This window comes from Pinus tabuliformis, chromosome 2_1, assembly GCF_031772625.1.
Source record: "Pinus tabuliformis cultivar Carrire ecotype Pingquan chromosome 2_1, CPIR1, whole genome shotgun sequence".
In the NCBI taxonomy this organism is placed as follows: Eukaryota; Viridiplantae; Streptophyta; class Pinopsida; order Pinales; family Pinaceae; genus Pinus; species Pinus tabuliformis.
Window position 1 is genome coordinate 143025191 of NC_142299.1, and position 27547 is coordinate 143052737.

Consider the following 27547-nt stretch of genomic DNA (forward strand, 5'->3'; position numbering starts at 1 on the left):
AATCTAAGCGGCGAGTTAGTAAGTTTCAGAGGGGTATGTATTGGTCGATCAACGAATAACATCGCTGAATATAGCGTGTTGATAGAACTTCTCTATGATGCCATCACACATGGCATACACCGATTGGTCGTCAGGCTAGACTCACAGCTCGTCATACTACAGCGCACTGGTATCTACTCCGTCTGAAATCCAGCTATCTATCGCATGTTCCTAAGGGTCAAGATTTTGGAAAGGCAATTTGATTTTATTCAATATCAGCATATTTCTAGAAACTTAAACACATTAACTAACTCATTGGCAAATTATGTGTTAGATAGACATTTGCAACATTTATAAAAAGAAGCATTTCATCAATATTTGTGTTCGGATCATGTAACTTAACCAAAATAAAACTCCGAAAATCAAATATATATATATATATATATATATATATATATATATATATATATATATATATATATATATATATATTTATACATAAAGTTTTTTAACCAAGACAAAATTGGTCAAATGACCCAAAACTCAAAACGCTAGGGGGCACCCTAGTCTAATGATGCTGGTGATAACAAGTCACCGCCTGTGCAATCATGCGTAAAAGCCTAGTCCATCGACTTGGCATGCCAGTAGTATGTCGCTGCAACCTCAAAGGCAGCTCGTCAGTCCTCACATATGGAATACCGAGAGTGAGGCCTCGACCTGATCCTGTAATGCTGAAAGAGTCTCGGCCACATCAAGGTCGCGAAGGATAGCCCTTCCCACGACCTCTCCTGCTGGAGCGGCAGCTGGCACTCTCAGGCGTACTACTGGCTGAACGGGACCAACATCTGCATGATCACATGAGTTTTGATTAGTCTTGATAGAATAAAGCACAAGGACATTATAAAAGAGAAACGATAAATAGAAATCTGGTCAAGAATTTGCCAATGGCACCCCACTGCTCGCCAACCGGCAGTACCAAATCCGGGTCACCCCGGAAGTCCATACCAGCATATGGATACTCGGAAAAAACCATATCCTGACGATCGAACCACCTGAAGAAGGTATCAGAAAAGGAAATCTGAGACTGACCAGCATGTCTGGACATATGGTCGACCCATCTCTGCATCCGAGGTTCAGTCGGTGGAGGTAAACCAAGTGAAATATACTGCGACTGCATCAGCAGGATCTTTTCCAAGGAAAAGGTGGTCAAAATAGAACCATATTCAAAGTTCTTCAATCTTCCATTCTTCACCTTGGTCGATTGTTCTTTCATCACAAAGAGTACTGCATCACACCAGTTGAACACTTTCGGTTCGAGACATTCTAAGGCATACTGCATATAAGACCAGTTGGCCACATGAAGAGCCGCACCACCAGCCATCCTACCAAAGGTGAACATAATGGTCCTCAAAGACCTGTCAGTGACATCTCGGATGATGATCTTGCTGTCTTTACTCGGTTGAGATCCCTCTCTGCAATACCTACGAACATAATCTCTCACAGATTCGCCTCCACGGGCCGAACCTGATAAAGAGATAGGGGCACCCCGCCTCAATAAGCCGGTCAAAAAATAGATGTCCATGACAGTCAAGGGGATGGATTTGCCCCTAATCTGGAACACCTGGCTGGTAGGGTCCCAAGCATCAAGCAAATACTGCAGCAAGTTGATTTTTTGCCTCATGCTAGAGATGCGGAAAAACTTCAGCAGGCCACAGTTCCGCAGTGCATTTACTGTAACCGGATCATGTAAAGCAAGCATGTCCTCTTCTTCATCCTCACATTCTCACCATGTAATAGTCATTTTACTCCAATAAATCTCTGAAAACAAACAAGAGAAGAGTTAGATCCTGATTTGGTGAGAAACATGCAAAAAATTCCATTGAAAACTGTGCACAAATTTCCCTCCTTGCACCCATCACACCTCCAGCATTGTCCTGGGTGTGTTGCATGCCAACTGTCCATTGAGTAGGCCAACATGCAACGCACCTTTCGATGAAATGAAATGAAAATATGAAATGAAAGAGCTCAAGTTTAGCTCCTACCTGGTCCAGACGGTGCCAAAAATTGTCCACAGAATCTCCTGGAATCAGCTGGTGAAAATCAAGGGGGGAAAGCACCTCCAAAGCTCCAACAAGCCAAATTTCAAATGAAATGGTAAAATGAGGGGTAAAAGCACTTTTAAATTACTTTTTACCTAATTCAAGTAAAATATTAGTGTCTTAACTCATTTTTCAAACATATATTGTTCATTTCTAACTAGTTTGATGAAGCAATTGAGCATGCCGTACAATCTTGGAAGGAGCAAAGTTATTAATGGTAAAGTCAAGGAATGACCGTTATATCGAGCGGTTTTATCGCGGAATTAAAGCTCGTTAAAAAATAAACATAAGCAATGAGCAAGTGTTTCCCCCAGTGTTTAAGCTCATTAAAAAATGAACCAATTTCCGGTAAATAACCATCGTGAATGTATTACTTCAGCCTTTGAAGCCTTGGTCATGTTCTCATCATCACCTCCACTCTGTATTGGCCGATCATTCACCTCCACTTGATTGTTTACCCCTTTTTGAGGAACAGCTGCGAAGAGTGATCTTGTTAGCCATCCTTTTGACACTGCCGTGATTGGAAAATTCCAAACCTTACCTGGAATCAGCTGCTACCCGAATTTATCACTCGTTCCTCAAAGACGAGTCTCCTTTAAGCTCTTTTCAACTGACTCATAAAATATGAAAAGATTGCCGAGCTATTGGCCTCTCCAGCTCGTTAAAGTGACCGGAAGTGCTATCCCTCCTTTAGATTGTAATCTTTTTGGACTGAGGGATTATTACACAAAAAGATCAAGCGCTTGTTTTGTTCGGCTCATTAAAAGTACCGAAAATTCATCCCTTCTGTATTATTTTATACTTTTTCAAACTTAAGGGATTAGATGACGAAAAAGGATTTTTTGGAGTTTCCTTTACGTCCCTTTTTAGACTCTCTAAAATTGAAAAGGACCGAGTTATCTTTGTCATTAAACTCGTTAAAACCTAATAGCGACAAACTTGTCCATAGCAGACAAGAACGAGTTTCACTATTGCTAGGCTCGTTAAAACATAGCGATGGGTTTGCCCGAAGGGAAAATTATAGAACAAGCATATTTTATCCTCCTCAAGCTTGACAAAAATAAAGAGGTACTGATCAGAAATGACTGGGGAAAATTGAGAAGAAAACTTGAAAAAACTTTGTTGGTAGCAAGTCGCTCTTGAACATGACACTTTCACTCCGCATCCAAGTCAGGTTGGGTTGTTCCATTCACTGGTCACATCACCATGGTTCCATCACACCATCCACATTTGGGGTTAATGCTACCAATCCATCATGTCAGTGTCGCCGATATGTTCAAGAGAAGTCGCTCAGAGAATTCACCTGTGTCTCACCCACTGCAATACATTTACGCTCCATTCTTTCATGACCGCCACCCTGAACCTTATATCACCAGATCGTTTTCACCTCCATTAAAATCATTTGCTCCGTTCCGTGTCATTGATGTGGGATTCATTAAGGCCCTCCTATGATGGATCTCTTCTTGTCGACATCAGCTCATTACCTAAGAAGTCGATCTAGGAACAACCCTTTCAGTGCTTTGAAGCTTGCATGCCTCAATGGCAAGTTTCTCACTTCCGGCGATAGGTTTACATCAATGGACTTCGACCGAAAGATTTTGCGTGGTGTTCGATGCCAAGCCCTTTATTCACACCACGTAAATTGTATTGTAGTACCTTGAGGGTCATCATCATTATCGGTGATTCCTCTCGCGTCTGTTAACAGCTTACATCATTGGTTGGTAATCAGGCGATGTATTTCCATGTTCGACTCCAAGAACATCTATCACATGGATCGACTTGTAATTTGAGTGAAGATCGAATGAGATTGAAGACCCCGGATCTAGTTTCATCCATCCGTGCTGCGATATATATTCAGGAAAATAAAGACATCAAATGTACATCATTGCTGCACAAATAATCATCCAATCAAAGGGATGATGGCTCTACCAGAATCATCAGTCTACACTCAGACGATTGTCTGTCTCATGTACATGAAAAATGAATTTATAAAGCTGAGCATGGGAATGCCCGCCTCAGCTAGATCATGAAAATATTATGAAGATAATGTATTGTATTGTATCTTATTACAGGTCTCCTTCCAGCTTGAAAGAACTTCAGATCCTCATGATAAAGCATTTCACCCGACATCAAAAAGATTAACGACCTCATGCTTTAGGGGGCAACTGTTATAGAAATTTTTGGGCACTGCAACCCCAAGCATAAATGTCCATAAACCAAGGGCTCCTAAGTCCCTAAAGGTGTTGTTCCAACCCCTAAAAGAACAAGGTCAATTGATTACAGCATCTCCCAGAAGTTCTCATTGAAAAACTACTCAGAACTGGTCAAAACTGGACCATTTCACCTGCTCCATAGGCAAAGTGCATTGCATCCCACCTAAATACACACAGTAGGTGCGTTGCATGTCAAAAATCCCTTCTATGTGGTGCGATGGGCGAGAAGGGACAAATGGCAGGGTCAATCCGCAAGGTGGAGAAGCATGGAATCTTCTAGAAACTTCTCCTCTGACACTTGCCTCTCTGAATTCGACCAGGGATAAGTAAGAGATCATCAATCTCCAAGTGGAATCAAGAACTATCAGAGGGGAGACACTAATCAAATCTCAAAAGCTGACTCACCTCCCTTGCAGGCATCTATATATGGATCCCTCATCCCAGAGATCCAGAGGCTGGAATTTTGTATCTTGTAAGGAAGTGTTGCTGGTTTCTTGGTGCAATATCATAGTGTTGGGTGATCTAAGCTTTTCATGAGGTGAAGAAGGGCTTCTTGCTGAGAGGATGATGCTGGGTCAAAACAATTGGTTGTAATTCTCTTGGCTCTTTCTTGATTATCAATAAAGCTATTCAAATTTTCCTCCATACACTTGTGTGATTGATGTTTTATGCATTTGTATGGTTAATATACATCTGATCCTATATTGCTTATGATAATAGATCTATGTTCTCGTATAGTGTTATGCTGCTTTGATTCTACAGGTACTCTGTGAAGCTGGGTACACAAGAAAGAAAGTAGCAAAGGACTATCAGAAGAGAGAGGAATCGAGCAAGGAACCAAGCGCAAGACAGAGGTTGGTCTCCTTTATTCTTCTCTCATCTATCTCTCATAAAGGAAAATGAAAGTATTTTTAAGTTTGTTTGTTTCTAAGGTAGCTACCAGCCTTAGTGGGATTAGCAGCTCTGTATAGACACTATTCCTGGTAACACCAATGTGGGTGAAAACCACCTGCTGCAATATGTCTATCTTCTTTCAATTAGAAACTTCTTTTTACAATGATTCTGTACTGGTGCAGTCTTATACCAGTACGTAGGCTACCACCTGCAAAATGCTACAACCTTCTCTCGTTATCCATCTTCACCTGGAAGGGAGCTACAATCCCCTTTGCTCTTCTACTAGCTGAGGTACTAGTATGCAAGCTAGCTACCTGCAAAAGGCTACAACCCTCTCTTTTCTTCCAGGGACCACGTTTCATAAATTTTCAGACTAGATCCATTCATACATCAAGTATATCTGCAATGATCAATTTCCTTTGTACAACCCAATATAGAATCAACCAAAACACTTCTCAGAATGTTGTAACCAGAAAATAGTAACAGTAACCAAACACCAAATCTGAACCCAGAAAACTGCAGCAGTAAACAGAAGCAGCTAAAGCATATTTCATGAAATATATGCGCTACTTCACAAGCATAGATCTGCGTACATACACATATGTATTAATGCCAACCCGCGCATATGTTGTCTTATTTCGCTTAACCTGCGTGTATACGCGCCTTTGATGTGCGGAAACTGCGTATAGATCTATTACAGACAATTTTGTCTTTTCAAGTATTCAGACATCAATTATACCTAGTTTATAGATCTACTCATGTGCTAAATACAACAGATCAAAAACCATACAATGATACTACTATTCAAGCCTTAAGGTCTTGATCAATAGAACTTATCCATCTTTTAGCGCTCAGATTCCTCCTTGGATCAGATTCAGCAATGCACCATAAACCAATCACCAATGTTCTAGATCGTGCTCCACTTAAGATATTCAATACTTCAATCGATGCCCTTGCCAAATGATCTCCTTCCCTTTTTATAGTCTTAGGCTTACACACACCATGGTCCAAAACCATTGATAACCAATACTAGGTTCAACATTTTATATGAAATACCAAGGATCAAAACCATAGGTTCAAATATGTTAGACTAAATACCATGGACCAAACATAAACTTTCCCACATGTACATGCTTTTCTCTTCATGATAGTGCATGCATACGCATATGCGCCTTTTGATCAGTGAACCCGCATATATACATGACTTTGATAAGCATAACCTATGTATACCTCATTTTCTTTTATTCTGATAGCCTGAACTGTTGATCTGCCATTTGAGTGAGTTGCCATCAAGGACAACACCTGTCCCATAGTGCCAAACCTGTGTCATAATGCCAACATTCTAGCCTCTAACTCGAATTAACTAAGCTAAATAAGTGACAAGACAATGTCACTCAATATAAATACATCCAAGTCATCTATTGATGTGGAAATTTGATTTAACTCAATTTGACTAAGGCAAAATCCAAATTCAACTTTCTTGCCACACTTTCTAAAAAGTTATGCTAGGATATTGATCTTCTTCTTGCTTTTCATGTTGTTTAAATAAGTAGAATGTAAGTTTTTAAAGCAAAGATACTTAATCAAAGGATTTTAGGCAAACCATTTAGAGACACCCTAGATATAGGAATAAAGGCTCATTTCTAGAGAAGATAACTATGGTATCCTCTATATATTACATGGAAAGTAGATAATAAAGTTATCATTGAAACTAAAATTGTGGACCATTGAAAAGTTATTATTGAAACTGGAAATTGACGAACATTGACTGGTCAAACCCTATCCATTTATACTCAATTTTAGCATGCACATTATTTAGTTTTCCATCTCATCCAAAATAATACCCAATGCCTAATAGGAGGGCCCAAATTAAAGGATTATAAAATGGCCACTTTCAATAGTGGAGAGTGCACAACATCCTGCGACAGGTTATTGATCAATGAGACTTTTATGTAACACTCGATACAATAATGGTACATGAATTATTATGAATAATAATGGGTTTAAGGTCATCACAAACATTGACATGTTTCCATAAGTAGTTTCCAAGTGGTAACAATGTCACAAGAATAAGTTGGTTAATGGAGGACTAGTTCATGACACTTTGATGATTTTATCTTATGTTGTCGATAAACTCCTTTGCATACTTCTAATGTTAAAATTAATTAAAAAAACACTATGAAAGAAATGCCACATATATTTTTAAAGGTGATCAATGATGATTACCAACAACTTATGAACTACTAAAATTTTCAAGTGTGTGGAACTTTATGAATGCTCCTTTTTTTTTCTTTTCCTTTTTTGTATCTAGAGGAATTGAAAATTGGGCAAGATCATACTCGCATAACAGAGGGTCAATTCCAACTGTTACCACTATACCTCTAGTTGAACCCTTGTATGTCCCAACACACAGCCCACACAACCAAGCAAGGGAATTTGAACCTCAAACCACATAATCCGCAAAGACTTCATATCACGATGATTACCAATCAAGTTGCCCATGTCCATTACAATTTTTATTTTCCATTCGTGATTTTTGTACACTTAATATTATAACATATATCCTCCATCTAATACAAAAAACCTTTGCATGAATTAGATGTAGGATTTTGATAATGATATTAAAGGATGCAATGTAGGATGCGTGGAGGAAGATGAGTATTGATAACCTATATGAGAAGAATGAGTAGTAGTCTATGTAACTCCAAAATTTTCCAAAGCTTGAAGGAAAAAAGCTATAAAAATATGTTTCTATGGACCTTCATTCAAGGGGCTTGGTTGGATGAACTTCCAAGCAAGTTTGAAAGACGTTATTTGAAATATATTTTAAAGTTCATATATAATGAGTTGCTGGAAATACTCCCATCTCCTACCCTTCTAGACATGGTAAAGGCATATGAGGAAGTTGATTAGGAACAATGGCAAGAGATGGCTTTCAGATTATTTGATATTAAATAGAATCTTTAGACAAGATGGTTATTTATGAAGTCTCAATCAGTCATCTTAAAATCTTAATGTTGTAGATTCATTTCTCATATTTATGCAATCAATATTTTGGTACTTTCTTCCCAAGTGCAAGATTCAATGTTGGTCCATATAGTGCAAGTTGCATTCATCTCATGGTTCATGTAACCATCGAGATGTGCAATATATCTTCACTGATGAAATTGTTCATCTCTTTAATATATGGGTTTATTTCTTCCTTGAGAAACGTTTCAATTAAAACAAATGCTACAAAGTGTTTTATGGAGACATTAAAAAGGGAAATGGATAAAGTTGACCTTGATTTTGTTGTATCCCAAAATGAAAATTTAGAAATTCACCACAATAAAGGAATATTCTTGAGCTATAATGTTCATATTAAGGAACTATGAATGGAAAAATGTGGGATAAATCTCTCATTGGATATACTAATAACTTTTGCATTGATGAATAACTTCTTTCATTATTGGAAAAAAAGTCCCCATGATAATTTCTCACTACATAAAAGGAGGATGTGAAGGAGGTTTAAAGATTATACCATCGAACGACAAAATAAAAGGAAATAATTAATGACTCTATCTATAACAAAGTTTCACTTTTGCATTTATTGGATCACTATGTGAAATGACACTTTGCGCCTTCCATATATTACAATATGGATAAATGAATACAAGGTGGAGGAATATTAATTTATACATTGAGCCAATGTCACTTTTCCATGTATTAGATCACTATGTTAAATGAGACTTTTCACCTCAAATATATTACAATATGGATAAATTAATACATAGTGTAGGAATATTGGTTTATACAATCAAATTTATCCACCATGTCTGGAATCACATTTCAATGTATTGGATCTATCAATATGTTATATGAGACATTACACAAATATATTAGAATATGGATAAATGAATACAAGGGGGAGGAATATTGATTTGTATATCCAAATTTATCCACAAAATCTAATGTCACAATTCATTACGACCATTTGAAATGTTCAGAAAGGTGATGTGCAATTCATAAAATCATTTTGGTCTTGCCAAGCAATCCCAATTTCTTACACATGTGCAACCAAGATTGCATTAGAGCCAACACAAAAATTAAATTTCATATAATTTTAAATATATGAATTTGTTGTTTTTTAAAAAATGGTGTGTTGGCTTGTTGGGGCCTGACCCAGGTTTGGAGTTAATTAGCCAAACAAATCCCTGTACTACTGGCCCTTTCAGTAACAATCCACGGAGCGCGCACTAAAGTCTGACCCGAAGTAGTATGGGGGGATGCTGGAACCAGGTTTCCACACCCTTGAGATGTCTGAGGGGTTGATTTGGTCCAACTATGAATCCCTTCACATAGGTTACTTCACGCACTTCTCTGGCCTTCGCACCCTAATATGTTCGCTTTTGCACAGCCCTAACCAAGGGCTGTGGGGCTTTCACGCTATTGGAGTTGTGACTTGCACTATTCCCCTAAGTCACCTTGAGATCTTACTTATCTTCTTATAACAATTAGTTATTTTCAAGTAAACAAATGCCTTATATAATATTATTTATTCAGCCCATTCATATGTGTTCGTGTAGAAAATAAATAGTAAACTTGTAATTCAGACCCAATATACTTCAATGCATAAAATAGGAATAGATACACAGAAATACAATAAAACTTCTCTTTTATATATTCCTTCAATGGTTACAGACTTGAACTACCCTATGCACTCAGTTGCAGGGGTCCGCACACTTAGCTATGGACTACTAGGCCTCTGCACACTCAACTACAGAGCCTTCTCCTATTCTACGACCCAGAGACACGACTTACACTTTGACTCAACACTTCATCAATTTCTTAGACTCATCATTGATTCATTTTTTCTCTTTTACACTTAGAGCCTTGCTCTATCTATATAAGCCCATGGTCCGTCCATGGACCATGGGTAGATCTTTCAAACCAACATTACATTACAAAAACAAGGGTAGACAACCCTATGACTCTATTATGATTTCGCGCTTCGTACCCATAAATAGCAGAGTCTTTATAATAGACTTAGTCAAAACTTGGGCTTTAAGCCCCAAAACATGCCTTGGGGGGATCCCATGCCCAACAAGCCCCCAACACAAACATCATGACTTGCCCTCGAGTCACTCTATTGGTGCAGAAATCTTTACGCATAGACCCTCCAACTTTGATCGAACGGTTGCAAGGTCGGCCACGCACTGAACAACTGCCTGCTAAATCTCCTATACTCGTTGTTCTAAGGTAACGGTGTTGGGACTACTCCCTTGCATCTGTTCCTACGTCCCTTGCATTTGCGCAAGATTTCCTTCAATTGCTGTTGTGATGACAAAGGCCTCATCGATCCAATGCTGAACGTGTGCCTTCAAAACTACTTCTCTGTGTCGTGTTGTGTCTACTTGTTATTTAAGCGCTTTGTCTTGTTGCATTCGTGAAAGCCTCTAAGTGAGGGCCACCGTCTGCGTGGTCCCTTTGATGTTTTCATATTGCTGATGGAGCTCACGTGCCTCTGTCTCTAAGCACTAGATATTAGCCTGCATATTGGTGAGGACCTCGAATGACTCTTCCAACATTCTGGTGCAGTCCCTTACGGCACTGCTGATCTCCTCCATCCCCGATGTAATAGCAATAGCGCGTTGTTCCCTTACTTCTGGAGAAGTGGATGGCTGCACCTTCAACCGCAACTCTGCTATCTAAAGGTTCAGATCCAGCTAAACCTTGGTCATTTCTTCTCGTGCCTAGCGCACTCCTGCTGCTAATCTGTGGATGGGTACCTCTGTTAGTGCCTCTGCTAGGATGGCCAGCTTAGGGACCATCTGGCCGGCTTGTTCCAGTACCTGTACCATCTGCCTATTCTATGACATGACCTCATCATGCTACAAGATCAACTACTCCATGTTGATCTTCTGCTCGCTCAGCACCTACAATGCATGGATCTCCCTAGCCCGCAGTTTTACAGTAACCCCATCTTGCAAAACATAGAGTCTCTCTCGTGGGAGTGCAGCCATGTTGATCCCTATCCCATTTAGTGCACTAACCATAGGCCGGTCAGCCTCATTTGTTGTAACCAGTGCCCCTTATGGCAGCACTATTTTGTTGGTTGTCCGAGAGCGTAGCATTTCCTCAGCTGCAGTTTTCCCTACTACGATGCTAGTCGAAAGAGTACCAACCTGAGGAGTGTGTGCCTCCAACTCCTGAATCTACGCTTGGAGGGCCCCCAACACAATCTAATTCTCCTTTGTGAAGTTCTGGAGGGCCTCCGTGGTGACATCACGCACTGTCTCGCCTATGTCATGCAGATCCCCCTCAGTAAGGGTGATCGGGTCGATAGACAATTTAGATACTTTGACCTTCTTGCACAACCCCATCCGCTTGCCTGGGCGCTGATGCTTTAATTGAGTTGACACTGTTTGTGGGTCTTTGCCGCCCTCTTGTACCCTTATTTTCATCTCATGCTCCTGCTCCTGCTTAGGCGAAGGTGACTTCTGGCCCTTGCGCAACTTCTTTGTTGCCTTCTGTGACTGTTGTGGCCTTTTACTACTCTGCTACTGTCTGCGTAGTGTCCCATGCCTCCTACACTTTTGTTGCCACGACTTCTTTCCTTTTCTTTTATGCCAACTATGCCATGCACAGTTTACCCTCCTCTTTCTTCTTCTACGTAGTAGAATTTTCCACCGCGTCGATGTCTGGAGTGCACCATTCCGGCTACCACGTCTCTAGTACATTGAAAATCACATAATCGGTGGCTATGAAGGGTAGCTCGCTCCACTTCTTTGCAGGGTCCTTGCGTGCCCTAAGGTATATGTGGTGAAATTTTGCTTTAAATTCTGCAAAACTTTGCAGGCTGTTGTAGAGAGTGGGTCATGACCGTGGCTTGCGGTTAATCCCCATTCTGATGTTCATCTCCATGAACACGCAAAATCTCTTACTGTTCTGTATCTAGTTCATGTACTTAGTGGCCCATAACGAAGTGTACTTCGTGGCCTCCGGGGGATCCCTTGCAATCATGGGGAACTGGTTGTCCTCCCGCAATTCCCCCACCACCAGCACTATGGATAGCAGAAGCCATGCATAGTGGAACATTTTTCCTTGTTCTTGTGCCTCGCGGAAATTTTCTAGGAACTCCTTACACAAGAACTTGGACCAATTAAACTGGACCCCCTCTGCGCACTGCTCAGCAAGTGCAACCTCTGACATGGGCACCTCATCCGAACGACACCTCCGCATGAGCTTACCTGCCAGTATCTGGGTCACAACTTTAACTACTTTGTTGTTGATGTTGGATATGGCGTAGCCCATTTTCTTCTTCTCCAACTTGTATTTCTTTTTCATGGCCTCCGCGATGGCCAAATCACTACTCTTCCCTTCTGAAATATCTGCGAGGTCCTCTCCTTTACATGGGAGCCGGGTAATGTGATGGATTAAGTGGTTCGTGATGGGGATGGCTCCTCCATCCACAAACACCCACCATGCACCAGGTAGAGCAGCTGCCTAATGACGAAGATCGTTACTAGGGCATGGTGGTAATGTGGCACCCAGAGCAAGTTTAATAACCCTGCCTTTTTAACTCCGCGTAACTACTTGCATGGCTCCAATTCTAAAACTCTCACCGCAATGTTCTTCTTGGGCTTCATGAGCTGTGTGGTCTCTAGGTGAGGGAATTTCTTGTGGTCAGTGAGATCCCAATCTTCGAACTTCAAATTCGGCACTCGTCCTAGGTACGTGCACTCAAAAATGATATCATCTGAGAGAAGCAGAGTCTACAGAGAGCTCTTGCTCTCGTCGAGGTCCTTGGGAACGTTTTCCTCCCCCTTCCACGGGGGGGACATATGCAAGCAACTTTGTTAGAGGGTGTCCAGCCTCAGTTTTTTCCTCCATGCCCTTGTCCTTGTCCTCTTCAATGATGAAATCCTCAAGGCCTTCGCCCTCCTCGTCGGTTCTAGGCTAACTACTTTCCCTTTCTCCTCCATCGTTAATCTGGTGTGTGGCGGGTTTCGTTGGGACACATGCTCTAGAATCATTGGTTGTTTATCTTTCTTCAGTCTCGGCGTGCGTGGCAATTTAGGGATTTCCGCAACAATCTCGGTGCCTTTAGCGGCATCTTGTACAGTCAAGGCCTGCGCAGCCTCTTTGGCAGTCATCTCTACAATTTCCCTAGCTTCTTCAAACGCTTCCATCTTGCTCATCCAGAAATCTCTCAATCGCTCAATCAGGGGCTCAATCAATGCTCTCCATAGGGAAAATAGGTCTCGGCTCAGAATACGTGTGTCATAGGATAGTTCAATTCGCAAATGACCAAGTGTTGTTTGTTGGGAAACCCTTTGTAATTTATAACTCCTTTTGAATTTGAATTCTATTGTTCCCCCAAAATCTGGTTCATTAATGCTCCCTTGGTGGCAGATTTTACCAAATCTTGCCCACAAAGCATGTCTTAAATGCCTGCTGCCCACTCCATTTTGTCTCAAGTCAAGCATCACATCGTGAATAGTGACTACAACGATCACTTTCCAGCTAACCCACGTGGTAGCACAGCCCCCATTGCCAGGGAAAATTTTAGGGCCTAATATTCGCCCATGGGCTAATTTTCTATACTTTTCGCAAAAAAAAAGATTCGCTAATTTCCATTTTTTTCTAAAAAATGATTCACCCAAATTTTATAGAATGAAATTATTTTCCGTAAAAATCACCAAAAAATTATATATAGACTATATAAAAATATTATAAATTGGAATATTTTTACAAAAATATCTACAAACATTTTATAGATTTCATATTATGAACAAGTGGGATTCGCCAAGGTTTCTAAACTTTAAGATAAATTTTCATCCTTAAAATTTTCCCTTCCCCTTGTGCAGTCACGAACCTTGTGAAACTTTGCTTCTATGCGCACCCTCAACATCGCACAGCTCTTGGGAAGAGTAGGTTATAGTTCTGTGCCTCCTTGCAACTATCGGGAGCACTAAGACTATACTTCCCACGGCTAGTCAGGTGGTCGCACTACCTATTTAGCGTTTCAACTGGTCATCCATCACTTTTCCTAGAAAACATCCACCTTCGATTGTTACTGGTTGTGTCACACACTTTATCATCTACAGTGTGCCACCATGGGTGATCCCTTTAGTAATATGAGGTCCAATCCAAGGCATCAAGCTGATCAACTCTCGGCGATAGTCCCCAAATTCGTCAACGTAATTGTGTGCACCCTGTTTTATCATCCCGATTTTCTTATCAAGAAAATCCTTCATTATTTCTTCCTGAAGCTTCTTGACTTTTGCTTCCACCAGAGCACTTTTCTCCCTTAAACGCACCCTTTCTTTCATAAGTTCTTGGAGCCTAAGATCACCCTATCAGATTTCTTCCTCAGGTCCCAAGCATTCTACTTCGTTCAACAGTGCAATCCCTTCTTCCAAGGCTCCATGAACCATCATATCTACTGGTGTTGCTATGCGTGGACGGGGCTTACTACGCGCTAATTGAACTACAGCATTTGCTCCACAGGCCAACCCAAAAGGCGTCTGCCTTGTCAGTTTCTTGCACGTTTTCCTATAAGCCCATAGATCTGCCGGTACCCACAAGTCCCAATCACTCCGCTATGCATTATATACCTTGTTCAGTGTTTCACACACCTTGTTAAAGGCTTCTGAGTGGGTAGCCTTCTACACACTCATTCTTTCCATACTCTATTGTCCCAACCAGAGGGGTTGTTTGTACAATTGCCTTGCCTGCACATGCTTAGTGACCATGTTCCCAAATGCGAATTCTGTGTGCATCCACACAGGTTTTTTAAGATATGCCTGTGTACATCTGGACAAGTGTGCGCGTGGAGCGTTCCATCTGGAAATCTTGTCTTTTAATCACACCTAAGGCTTCCTGAAATGCATGCACATCATTCTCCTACATTCACGCCAGTCCTCAAAGCTTCCTTGGTGTGTGCCCCACCACCTCACGGGTGTAGCATGCAATACCCATTTCAAAGCCTCGAAACGTTGTTTTTCTCGCACCTCCCTTTCAAATCTGTTCAAGAAAGCATATACCTCACTTAACCCATCATAAGTAGGCAGATCCCTTACTTATGTTGATACACAGCTCAACGATCTTGTCATCATGTTGCAGTTCAGCATGGTTACCTCATGTAACTGATTATGCTATCACTCTATCTCTTCATCTAAATCCAATGTACAGGAGCTTTCGCGCTCCTATGAGATTCAACCATCCGTGGTGGGATTTACCCAGTCCTACTCTTGCATAGTTATCTTGTAGATGCAATCTAGGTTGTCGTTGCTTTCGTAGTTGCGCATTGGCTCTGTGTAGCATGATCCTTCTGCACGGTCCAAAGGTACAACTATGCATAGAGACTTTTTCTCAAAAATCATCTTGCGCTTCTTCATATTTATCACCCCATTCATGTCAATGGCCCAATTGATCCCTAATAGCGCAGGGCATGGATTGTTGTCATCAACAATCTCTGTCACTTCAAAGTCTGCTAACGCACTTGCCCCTTCAATATCTACAGTGATTCCTAGCAATCTCGCCATAGGTAGTATCTTTTGCTGGTTCACCATTTGTAGTTTAATATGAGACCATTGCAGTATAGGCCTTCCCATGTGCTCCCATGTCTGCTTTGGTAGAACGTTCGCGTCCGATCCTAGGTCTAGAATCACTTGGTCCATCTCATATTCCCCAATCTTCGCAGTTAACCTCATTTCTCTTCCCATCCTCGTCGTGTACTTTCCAATCTTCCAAACTACATGCGGTTCTCTTGGCATGGTCCCAGTGCATCAATTAATGAGTTTGTAGGTTTTAACCCTGTACAGAAATTACCTGCATATGAATTCTAAAACACAGAAAATAAACAATGCGAGAGCATAACACATAAAACACATAGACACAGAGATTTCCCCTGGATCCCAAAACTGGGGCTACCAGCATGATTTTTCATTATGTTCCTTTCAATGTTATAATACATATTTATACATGCCGAAGCATCCAGTACCTGTTGGAAATAATACTAAGAGGGGGGGGTGAATCAGTATTATCACATTAATAAAAAAATTTCATTTCCATAATCAGATTCATATATGCTACTTCCACAACTTCTTATGATTAAGTTAATTGATCTTCAATGAGTGCATTAGAACATTATCAACCATATTATCAGATAACAGATACCGTAATAGAGAATAGATCATCACACATAAGGCACACACATGAACACCATGATATAAGGTGGAAACCCAATGCGGGAGAAAAACCACCTGCTGCAAGTCATCTCAATCTTCTTCTTAATAAGAAAATCCTTTTACAATATTTGTACTGGTGCAGTCTTATACCAGTACGGGAGCTACAACCCCCTTTGCTCTTGTACTAGCCGATCCATTTACTAGTACGCAGGCTGCTACCTGCTATAATGCTCCAAAGATCTCCCTTAACTTTTGTACTAGCTTAGATACTAGTACATAGGCGCTGGCCTACAATCTTCTCTCCTCCAGGTACCACGTTTCATCAATTTTCAGACTGGATACACTGAAGCACAACACATAATCTGAAAGGCCACTTTTCATCAAATTTTCATACTGGACCCAACAACAACATTGAAGCTCATAATCAAACAACCTTCTGAATCACCCAATCACCAGATCCATACATATACAATGATATTATGAGAGTTATCAACCAGATCTAGTACATAAAGATAAGTCATTAATCATGCTATTATCTGAACTCAATACCAGTAACCAAACATCAGTTATGCACCCAAAACCCTGCAGAATAGTCAAAGGTAGTTAAAACAAATTTTAAGCAGGGATCGCAACTTCAATGGTATAGATCTATGGATATCTGTACTACCTCCGCACCTGCGCCTTCTGTGGCGCTGCGACCACCGCACCTGCGCCTTCTGTGGCACCTCCGCAATGCACCTTCTATGGCGCCTCTGTGGCGTCTCCGCACTGCGCCTTCTGTGGTGCCTCAGCATTGCGCCTTCTGTGGCTCCTCCGCACTGCGCCTTCTATGGCGTCTCCGCACTACGCCTTCTGTGGCACCTTTGCACTGCGCCTTCTGTGGCGCCTCTGCACTGCACCTTCTGTGGCGCCTCCGCACTGCGCCTTCTGTGGCGTCTCCGCACTGCGCCTTCTGTGGCGCCTCTGTGGCGTCTCCGCACTGCGCCTTCTGTGGCGCCTCCGCACTGCGCCTTCTGTGGCGCCTCCGCACTTCCGCAGCTGCAGCGCTCGAGAGATCACCCTTCACAGATTCGCTTTCAACTTCACTTTCATAGATCAAACTTTCAAAACAATAACCCAATATTTCAGATCTTAAGATATTCAATTGCAAGAATGAATTAGCCAAGTGATCTCCTTTGCTTTATATAGGCTTAGGCCTTTTACAATACCACGGGCCAAAACCATAGGATCAAAAAACTGTTGGACTAATACCATGAACCAACCATGAAAGTACGTGAGATCAACACTTTTGACGAAGTACCATGGTCCAAAACCATAGGTTCAAATACCAAGGACTAACTACCATGGACCAAAGGTAAGTTCTCCAACATATACGCGCTTTTCCTCATAGGTTCAAATACCAAGGACTAACTACCATGGACCAAAGGTAAGTTCTCCAACATATACGCACTTTTCCTCATAGGTTCAAATACCAAGGGCTAACTACCATGGACCAAAGGTAAGTTCTCCAACATATACGTGCTTTTCCTCATAGGTTCAAATACCAAGGACTAACTACCATGGACCAAAGGTAAGTTCTCCAATATATACGCGCTTTTCCTTGCATGAAAGTGTGTGAACTTTTTCTCTACATGAAATAAACTTTTCTCTGCATAAAAGTGCGTGAACTTTTATCTACATGAAATAAACTTTTCTCTGCATAAAAGTGCGTGAACTTTTCTCTACACTATAATTTATTATCTGAGATGAGTGGGTTGCCATCAAGTACAACATATGTATCATAAGGGTTGCCATCAAGTACAACATATGTATCATAATGCCAACAATCTCCCCCTTTGGACTTGATGGCAACAACAACCAATCACTCCCCCCCTTTGACATCAAGGGCAAAGGGTTATGCTCCCCTTAAGAACATGCTCCCCCTGACTATAAACCAGATCTGCAAAGAAGAGCCATAATCCATGACCATGAAAGAGATAGATTGCAGCAATAATCAGACCAGCATCCAATATCTCCTTCTGTACGTCCTCCATAATGCCAACAATGCATTATAAGCTCCCCCTGAGTACCTGTTGAAATCTCTGAATGAGCTCCCCCTTTGTATATGTCATGGTGCACCAATATGATCATGCTCTTTCTGAGAACAAGCTGAAATGTCTGCTTTGCTATATAGTGTTGTTCATGCTCAGGCTCCCCCTGACTATAAGCAAGGTCTGCAAAAGGATGTTCTACATCACAAATGACCTTCCTAAAAGATTCAATACATACATCCATCACCCAACCAAGTGGGGATATATCAGAAAAATGAAAACCAAATACATTACATCTTCATCCCAGGCATAGTGGGGAAACCAACATAGGTCGTTACATGACCTGAAGAGATGACACTATTACATCATGAGTCTTGATATGACATCACCTAAATAAGATGAACATCAGCAACAACACTTTATGATCTGCTCCATAGTATCTGTCAACAGCAACTAGACAAGCAACTTGTATTAGTGCATGAATCATCAAGGTATGTCCGCATCAACAGAATTTCACATTCTATGTGAGAAACATCATAGCCATCCAGATCTACATGAATCAAGTATCATCAATTGGGAATATCTGCATTAATCAACATATGTATGAAACAATCCTATCATCATATAGATAAGAGCTCATTATCATCATGTCTCCAACAATGCAACTTTGAATAATCATCCCTGTATCCAGCCAACAATCCTCATCCATTTGTGCCAAGAATGAAAGGAATCATAACTGTAATATATGATCTTTATGCATATGACGACAACAGCATATGAGTGACTCAACATCAAGAAGATGTGAATTCAAGCTAAGTGCTTCCCATGCAAGCATCATTAGAGAATCAACCATAAATCTGATCCAAGAACCATGTGAACAACTCATAACCATAGCAAGATGAATCATTTATCCATATAAGTATCATCACCAAGGACTATTAACCATAATGCCAATAATGCATTAAGTCCATATGCTCCCTCTAAACCTGTGCCATCTGTCTGATCATGCATATCAATAAGAAGTATCAAGACATCATCAATATCAAGTTAGAACCAAAACAGTTCTAACCATCATATCCACACATCATTATTATTGACTAGAGCAAAACTGATCCTTCTCTTGAATCTGTCCCTACTGCCTTTCTTCAAACAATCATATACGCGACTGTGCAGTAACTAACTCGCGTATATATGCAACTTTCCTTTATGGAGTTTGCATATGAGATTCAGGACACTGAAGTTTTGTACTTTCAACTCCCTCTGATTCTGGTATGTCTGTACGTTGTGCAGTTTCGCCTTTTTCTGACTGTACTTCCTTTTTCCTCCATATCTTCAAGCGTGATGATGACATTTTCTCCTTTTGATATGGTGCCCACACTTTGTTCCTGCATTCCTTAGCTATATGTCCAAGCTTGTTACATGCATAACATCTTACATGTTTCATATTCCTCCTGTAACAATCAACAGCTTTGTGACCAAACATATTGCAAGCAAAGCAATATCCATAAAAGTACCTTGAATGTGATGATCTTTCTGCATAATGGTCTTGAACCCTTCTTCTTCTACATCTAGCTGCAACATGTCCAAGATTATGACATACATAACATTCAACATTATCCATAGGAGGAGTAAAGGATTTTCTTTGACGAATCTCTTTTCTTGGTTGATAATGAGATTGATCTTTCATTTCTTCGTTGATCACTTTAGATTTCTCTTTAGAGTTCCTTGCCTCACCTTGTGAACTAGATTCACCTTCAACAGATTCATGGAAACCAAGACCAGTCTTTATAGCAGGAGACCTTTGACTACTAAGAATATCATCCAAGACTTTAGAACTATCTTGAAATCGTAAAAGCTTATCCTTTTATTCTAGTTTACCTTTCAAGATATTTACCTCAACCTGAAGCTGTTCTTCCTTTTCAAGAGATTGTTTTTTCAAATCTTCTTTAGCTTTCCTTCCTTCTTCCAGTTGTTCCCTTAGTTTGAGAATCTCCTTTTCTTGTTCTTCATTCAGATCCTACTGCATTTGACGAACTCGGAAGGCACATTCTAGTTGAGATTTTAAGCTGGTGACTTCGTTTTCTTGTTTTACAGTAGCTTGGAGTAGATCTATATTCTGCTTCTTTGATTCTTCAAGATCTCCTTTTAGTGAGAGGATTGTAGCTTCAAGATTTTCATAGTAGCTGGATCTATATTTTAGTTTCTTGATGGTTATGCTTCTTGCATTGACTTCTTTTCTTAATGATGTCACTTCATGCTGCAATTTTTGACATTGGTCTTCCTTGTCCTTGAGTAGCTTTCTTACCTTGTTTCCTTCTTCTAGTTGGGCCTTTAGTTTGGTAGCTTCTTCTTTGAAATCACATTCCCTTTTGTTCAATAGATCTTGTTGATCTCTAATTTTGTCTGTCAGCCTTTTAAATTATGCCTCTATTTGATATCTTTCTTGTTCACCCATAAGAGCAAATTCAGTAGTTTCGCTATCACTTTCATCTCTTCCAAAAGGAAAGATAGCTGGAACATCAGAGGATAATATATTCATACTTGATAATGATTCTGAATCTGATTCTGAATCTAAAGAGCTTCTTATACCTAATCCCCAATCGATTCTCCCACTGTCATAGTTCTTCTGAGATGACTTCTTTTTCTTAGGTGCTTTCTTCTTAAGCTTCTTTCCCATTGTTCCACGGATCTCCTTCAAGCGATCAAGCTTCTATCAAAGGACCTGCTCTGATACCAATTGTTGGAAATAATACTGAGAGGGGGGGGTGAATCAGTATTATCACATTAATAAAACTTTTTCATTTCCATAATTAGATTCATATATGCTACTTCCACAACTTCTTATGATTAAGTTAATTGATCTTCAATGAGTGCATTAGAACACTATCAACCATATTATCAGATAACAGATGCTGTAATAGAGAATAGATCATCACACATAAGGCACACACATGAACACCATGATATAAGGTGGAAACCCCATGCGGGAGAAAAACCACCTGCTGCAAGTCATCTCAATCTTCTTCTTAATAAGAAAATCCTTTTACAATATTTGTACTGGTGCAGTCTTATACCAGTACGGGAGCTACAACCCCCTTTTCTCTTGTACTAGCCGATCCATTTACTAGTACGCAGGCTGCTACCTGCTACAATGCTCCAAAGATCTCCCTTAGCTTTTGTACTAGCTTAGATACTAGTACATAGGCGCTGGCCTACAATCTTCTCTCCTCCAGGTACCACGTTTCATCAATTTTCAGACTGGATACACTGAAGCACAACACATAATCTGAAAGGCCACTTTTCATCCAATTTTCATACTGGACCCAACAACAACATTGAAGCTCATAATCAAACAACCTTCTGAATCACCCAATCACCAGATCCATACATATACATTGATATTATGAGAGTTATCAACCAGATCTAGTACATAAAGATAAGTCATTAATCATGCTGTTATCTGAACTCAATACCAGTAACCAAACATCAGTTATGCACCCAAAACCCTGCAGAATAGTCAAAGGCAGTTAAAACAAATTTTAAGCAGGGATCGCAACTTCACTGGTATAGATCTGCGGATATCTGTACTACCTCCGCACCTGCGCCTTCTGTGGCGCCGCGACCACCACACCTGCGCCTTCTGTGACGCCTCTGCACTGCGCCTTCTATGGTGCCTCTGTGGCGTCTCCGCACTGCGCCTTCTGTGGCGCCTCCGCACTGCGCCTTCTGTGGCGCCTCCGCACTGCGCCTTCTGTGGCGCCTCTGTGGCGTCTCCGCACTGCGCCTTCTGTGGCGCCTCTACACTGCGCCTTCTGTGGCGCCTCTGCACTACGCCTTCTGTGGCGCCTTCGCACTGCGCCTTCTATTGCGTCTCCGCACTGCGCCTTCTGTGGCGCCTCTGTGGCGTCTCCGCACTGCGCCTTCTGTGGTGCCTCCGCACTGCGCCTTCTGTGGCACCTCCGCACTTCCGTAGCTACAGCGCTCGAGAGATCACCCTTCACAGATTCGCTTTCAACTTCACTTTCATAGATCAAACTTTCAAAACAATAACCCAATATTTCAGATCTTAAGATATTCAATTGCAAGAATGAATTAGCCAAGTGATCTCCTTTGCTTTATATAGGCTTAGGCCTTTCACAATACCACGGGCCAAAACCATAGGATCAAAAAACTGTTGGACTAATACCATGAACCAACCATGAAAGTACGTGAGATCAACACTTTTGACGAAGTACCATGGTCCAAAACCATAGGTTCAAATACCAAGGACTAACTACCATGGACCAAAGGTAAGTTCTCCAACATATACGCGCTTTTCCTCATAGGTTCAAATACCAAGGACTAACTACCATGGACCAAAGGTAAGTTCTCCAACATATACGCACTTTTCCTCATAGGTTCAAATACCAAGGGCTAACTACCATGGACCAAAGGTAAGTTCTCCAACATATGTGCGCTTTTCCTCATAGGTTCAAATACCAAGGACTAACTACCATGGACTAAAGGTAAGTTCTCCAATATATATGCGCTTTTCCTTGCATGAAAGTGCGTGAACTTTTTCTCTACATGAAATAAACTTTTCTCTGCATAAAAGTGCGTGAACGTTTCTCTACATGAAATAAACTTTTCTCTGCATAAAAGTGCATGAACTTTTCTCTACACTATAATTTATTATCTGAGATGAGTGGGTTGCCATCAAGTACAACATATGTATCATAAGGGTTGCCATCAAGTACAACATATGTATCATAATGCCAACAATACCATGGACTGAAAACCATCGCGTCCAAAAAAACATGTGCGAAAATGCACAAAACTATAGGTGGGTCCGCCCAACCTAACATAGGGTCCAAAACCAAAATTTTCCAAGGTGCTGCCTCGGACCCCATAAATTGGAGTTACGGGTACAAGTCAAACCCCTTGTGACCCCTCCCCGCTACACAATCGGCGCAACGAAGGGGGGATCCTCCCCCCCTCTAACCCTCTGGTTAACTACGTGGGCTAGTCATGGAAAGAATATAACACAACCCAACATTCTCCCACTTGTTGTTTTCTTTCCACAGGGGGCCACAAGAGAGCTTATTCATTTTTTCAGCTCTGAAACGCCCATTGTCTCTCTACACCAAGAGAACTTCTCAGAGCTCACAGATTTTGTCAATGCATCTGTAGTATTCTTCAAAGTGTCCACCTTTACCAACAACACCTTTTAGTCTTCTATCATATCCCTTACAAAGTGATACTGAACATTAATGTTCTTTGTATTTGAATGATATGCGGGGTTCTTTACCAAGAAAATTTCACTTTGGCTATCACAGTATATCGTTATAGCTCCCTGTAGTAACCCCATACTTGAACACAATCTTTGCAACCAAACTGCTTCCTTGCTTGCATGAGTGGCTACCATGTATTTTGCCTCTGTAGTTGATAGTGCCACTACAGATTGTTTCTTACTCATCCAACTGACTACACCTCCAAATAGCTTAAACACATACCCACTTGTAGATCTTCTCTGATCCAGATCTCCAGCCCAGTCTGCATCAACAAAGCCACAAATATCCAACATTCTATCCAATCCCAATCTTCCTTGGTAGAACAAACCATAATCACTAGTGCCATGCAAATACCTGAAAACCCTCTTCACTGTTGTCCAGTGCTCCTTCCCTGGTTTTGACATAAACCTGCTCAATACTCCCACTGCATGTGCAATGTATGGTCTAGTATAGACCATTTCATATATCAAGCTACCGATTGCACTTGCATATGGAACATGGGACATGTCCTCTTCCTCTTCTTGTGTCTTGGGACATTGTTTAGCAGATAACCTCACACCTACAGGAATAGGAACCTTCACCGGTTTGCTATCCTGCATATTGAACCTCTACAGTATTGTCTCAACATACTTCCTCTAGTTTAACCAGAGCTTCCTCTTTGCCCGATCTCTTTTAATTTCCATGCCCAAAATATAGTTTGCAACACCAAGATCTTTCATGTCGAATTTGGAGGACAATTGGTTCTTCAATTCCTGGATAATTTCTTTATCATTTCCAACCAGCAACATATCATCCACATACAATACCAGATAAATAACACGGTCACAAATTAATTTAAAATACACACAGTGATCTACTTTGCTTCTGGTGAAGCCAAGTCCCCGTATAAATGTATCAAATTTCTGATACCACATCCTTGGTGACTGTTTTAACCCATAGAGAGACTTCTTTAACTTGCATACCAGTTCTTTCTTACCCTTCACCACAAAGCCTTCAGGTTGCTTCATGTATATTTCCTCTTCTAGATCCCCATGAAGAAATTCTATCTTCACATCCATCTATTCTATTATCTGTTATGTTAGGGCCTAAATCTACCTCAGGCTGAGAAAGGCAGGTCTAGGGTAACGTCAAACCACGCTTAACCTGGTAGCTAGCTCTACCAGGTCGGGACAGGGCTCTCTCCTTGTCAATATCAAAGAAAATATGGCAATTAATGCTTGATTTGACTGATAATAATACTAATTTTAGGCTAGGTATATGCTCAGAGGAATTTGATTGATTTAATGGTTGGTTGCTGGATCAGATGAGGAAGGTAGTTTTGGGTCCGGGAAATCAACTCAGATTTGCAGAGGTTTCTATGGGGCGAGGTAGGCAAGTGTTTTAGCACTTTGAAATGAATGTGATGGTGAGTCTAAAGACTAGTGAGGAGTTGGAGAGGGCATGCAAATGTCATGAGTCCTCTTCAATTAGCAGAAAACATTTAAAACTAAATAAACCCTAAGGCAGAGCACTGGAACACCAATGGATTCCACCCTTTAATCGTGATTCATTTAGTTATGCAGAAAAAGATAGATGATGGCACATATACATATATGATAAATTGAATAACAGAGGAGAAAACAATGCTAATTCACATTACCATAGGAATCCCACAAAATGCTTCAAAACCCTGGTTCATTTCCTTGCCAAACTGTAGAAGTGGTGTACAAAGTAGCTCAATGCATCCACAAGAGTCCAACCCTGACAAATGACTAAGAAAGTACAAGATATAGGCCTCAAACAAGCTATGCTAGCCATCAAGGGTCGAATACATGAGTTAAGGAGATGTTTCAACAACATCTAAACTAGGAACTGAAAAATAAGTAGTGGAACAGCTTGCCTCTAAAACCATGGAAACTAATTCATTCAGTTCAAAACCACCTAAAACTGATGTATCTACCTCCTTAAGTCATTTTTCATCATTTTTACATCAAAGTACATAAATTTACATCATATTACATCATGAATTTGACCATGAGAGAATAAAAAGTCAAACTAGTAGAAAACTAGGCGAAATTTTGAGCAAACATGCAAAATTGGCAAATTTTTCTCCTATGCGTAGTGCCACTGATTCTATGCATAATGCTTTTTCCAGGCCAGTTTTGGAGGGCTTCCTAAAGTCCAAATCAGGCGTATAATAGCTCATTGGAAAGCTTGGCGAGTCTAATTTATGGGGAAACTTGAATGTTTTGATTTGGAGTCCATTTTCCCCTTCAAAAATGCAATCTCCCAAGACTACTTCCTGTATGCCAAAAAAGTGGCAGAGAGGGCATTTTCGAGGTGTTTTTTGCCCTTTTGGAGGTCCAGAACTTGTCAAAACTTCTCAGCCATTTTTGAGCATGTATAAGTTTTCATGGTGATTCCAAAAATGTAAACGTTTTTGCAAATGGAGGCCCCCATCAAAAGCATAGCGGCGCTGTCGCTACCCACCTGCTGAAAAAACCTATTTTTTGCCTCAAAAATTCAAAAATGACAAAAACTTCACCAAATTTCTTGAAATTTGGCATGAGTGATCCTTATTATGTGCTATGTTGGTCCAATGATGCTTTAGCCAATATCTTGAGCTTATCTTGCTCTTTTTTGGCTTTCAAGGTTCTCCTTAACTTGGCTTTTAGGCTTCCTATCCTTATCTTACAAATTTTGTTTCGAGCCAAATAGTGATAAGCCATGTGATGCAAAATGTTCTTATTCTTATTAGCCTTGTCTAGTAGCTTCTTAAGGTGGATATTCACTCTTTCCAACCATGATTCTCTGTCAGCCTCTATTTCTTGCTCTAGTGAAGTTAGCTTGATTTTCCTTCTTTTTAACAATTGCCTGTTTTCCCTTATGGTTTGCATCTCCATGATTGTTTGTTTGTCCTCCAATTGCTTGTTCTGTTGCTCAAGGTAATTAATAATCCATTTAGCCCTCTCAAGGTCAATAGATAAGGCTTGGATCTCAGCTTCATTTTCCTTGATGACCACATCCTTGAGTCTTGAGCTTTAGGAGCCCAAATCAATGTCCTCTTCCTCAATCAAAATAAAATCTCTGTCTTTCCCTTCAGAAGGCCCTTCATCATGCAATGGTTGCTTTCCTTTGTCCTGTACCTATTCTGATGAAGAAGAATGTAAATCCCCTTTCACCCCAGGTGAAGATAGCATTTTCTTGTGATCTGGTGAAGAAAACGAGACCCCTTCCACCCCTAGTGGAGATAATACTCGTTTGGCAACTGCAAATAGTCTCCTTGTGCCTTTCTCATAATTGACACACACTGGAACATCTATAGTTTCAGTCTCATGAAGATCTGGGTGGTTTGAAGGCCCTTATTCCTCCTGAAGCACTCATGGAGTCACCTGAGGGCTTTTGAAAACCTCATGTGCAATGAAAGTATACCATGAAATATTCAGGAAGCTTAGCTGATGCAAAACAACAATTTTAATTAATGAGAAATGGTAAATGCCACTGAACTGCTGAGGAAGAGGTTTCCTTTGCACATAACGAGCCATCTTCTCAATATTCCTACATATAAAATATGGGAGGTTCATCATCCTCACGCTTGAGAAATGCATCAGCAATCTGACATGGTATGTATATAGACAGGAAAACCTCCCCTCACAGGTAAAATATTTGATGATGAGTTTCATGAGTGGGTGTTATAGACATTTTTGGGCACTGCAACCCCAATCATAAATGGCCATAAACCAAGGGCTTCTAAGTCCCTAAAAGTGTTGCTTCACACCCTAAAGGAACAAGGTTAGCTGATTACATCATCTCCCAGAAGTTCTCCACTGGAAATTGCTCAGAACTAGTCAAAACTAGACCATATAGAATGCCCAACGCAGAGGGTGCGATGCATCTCACCTGCTCAGT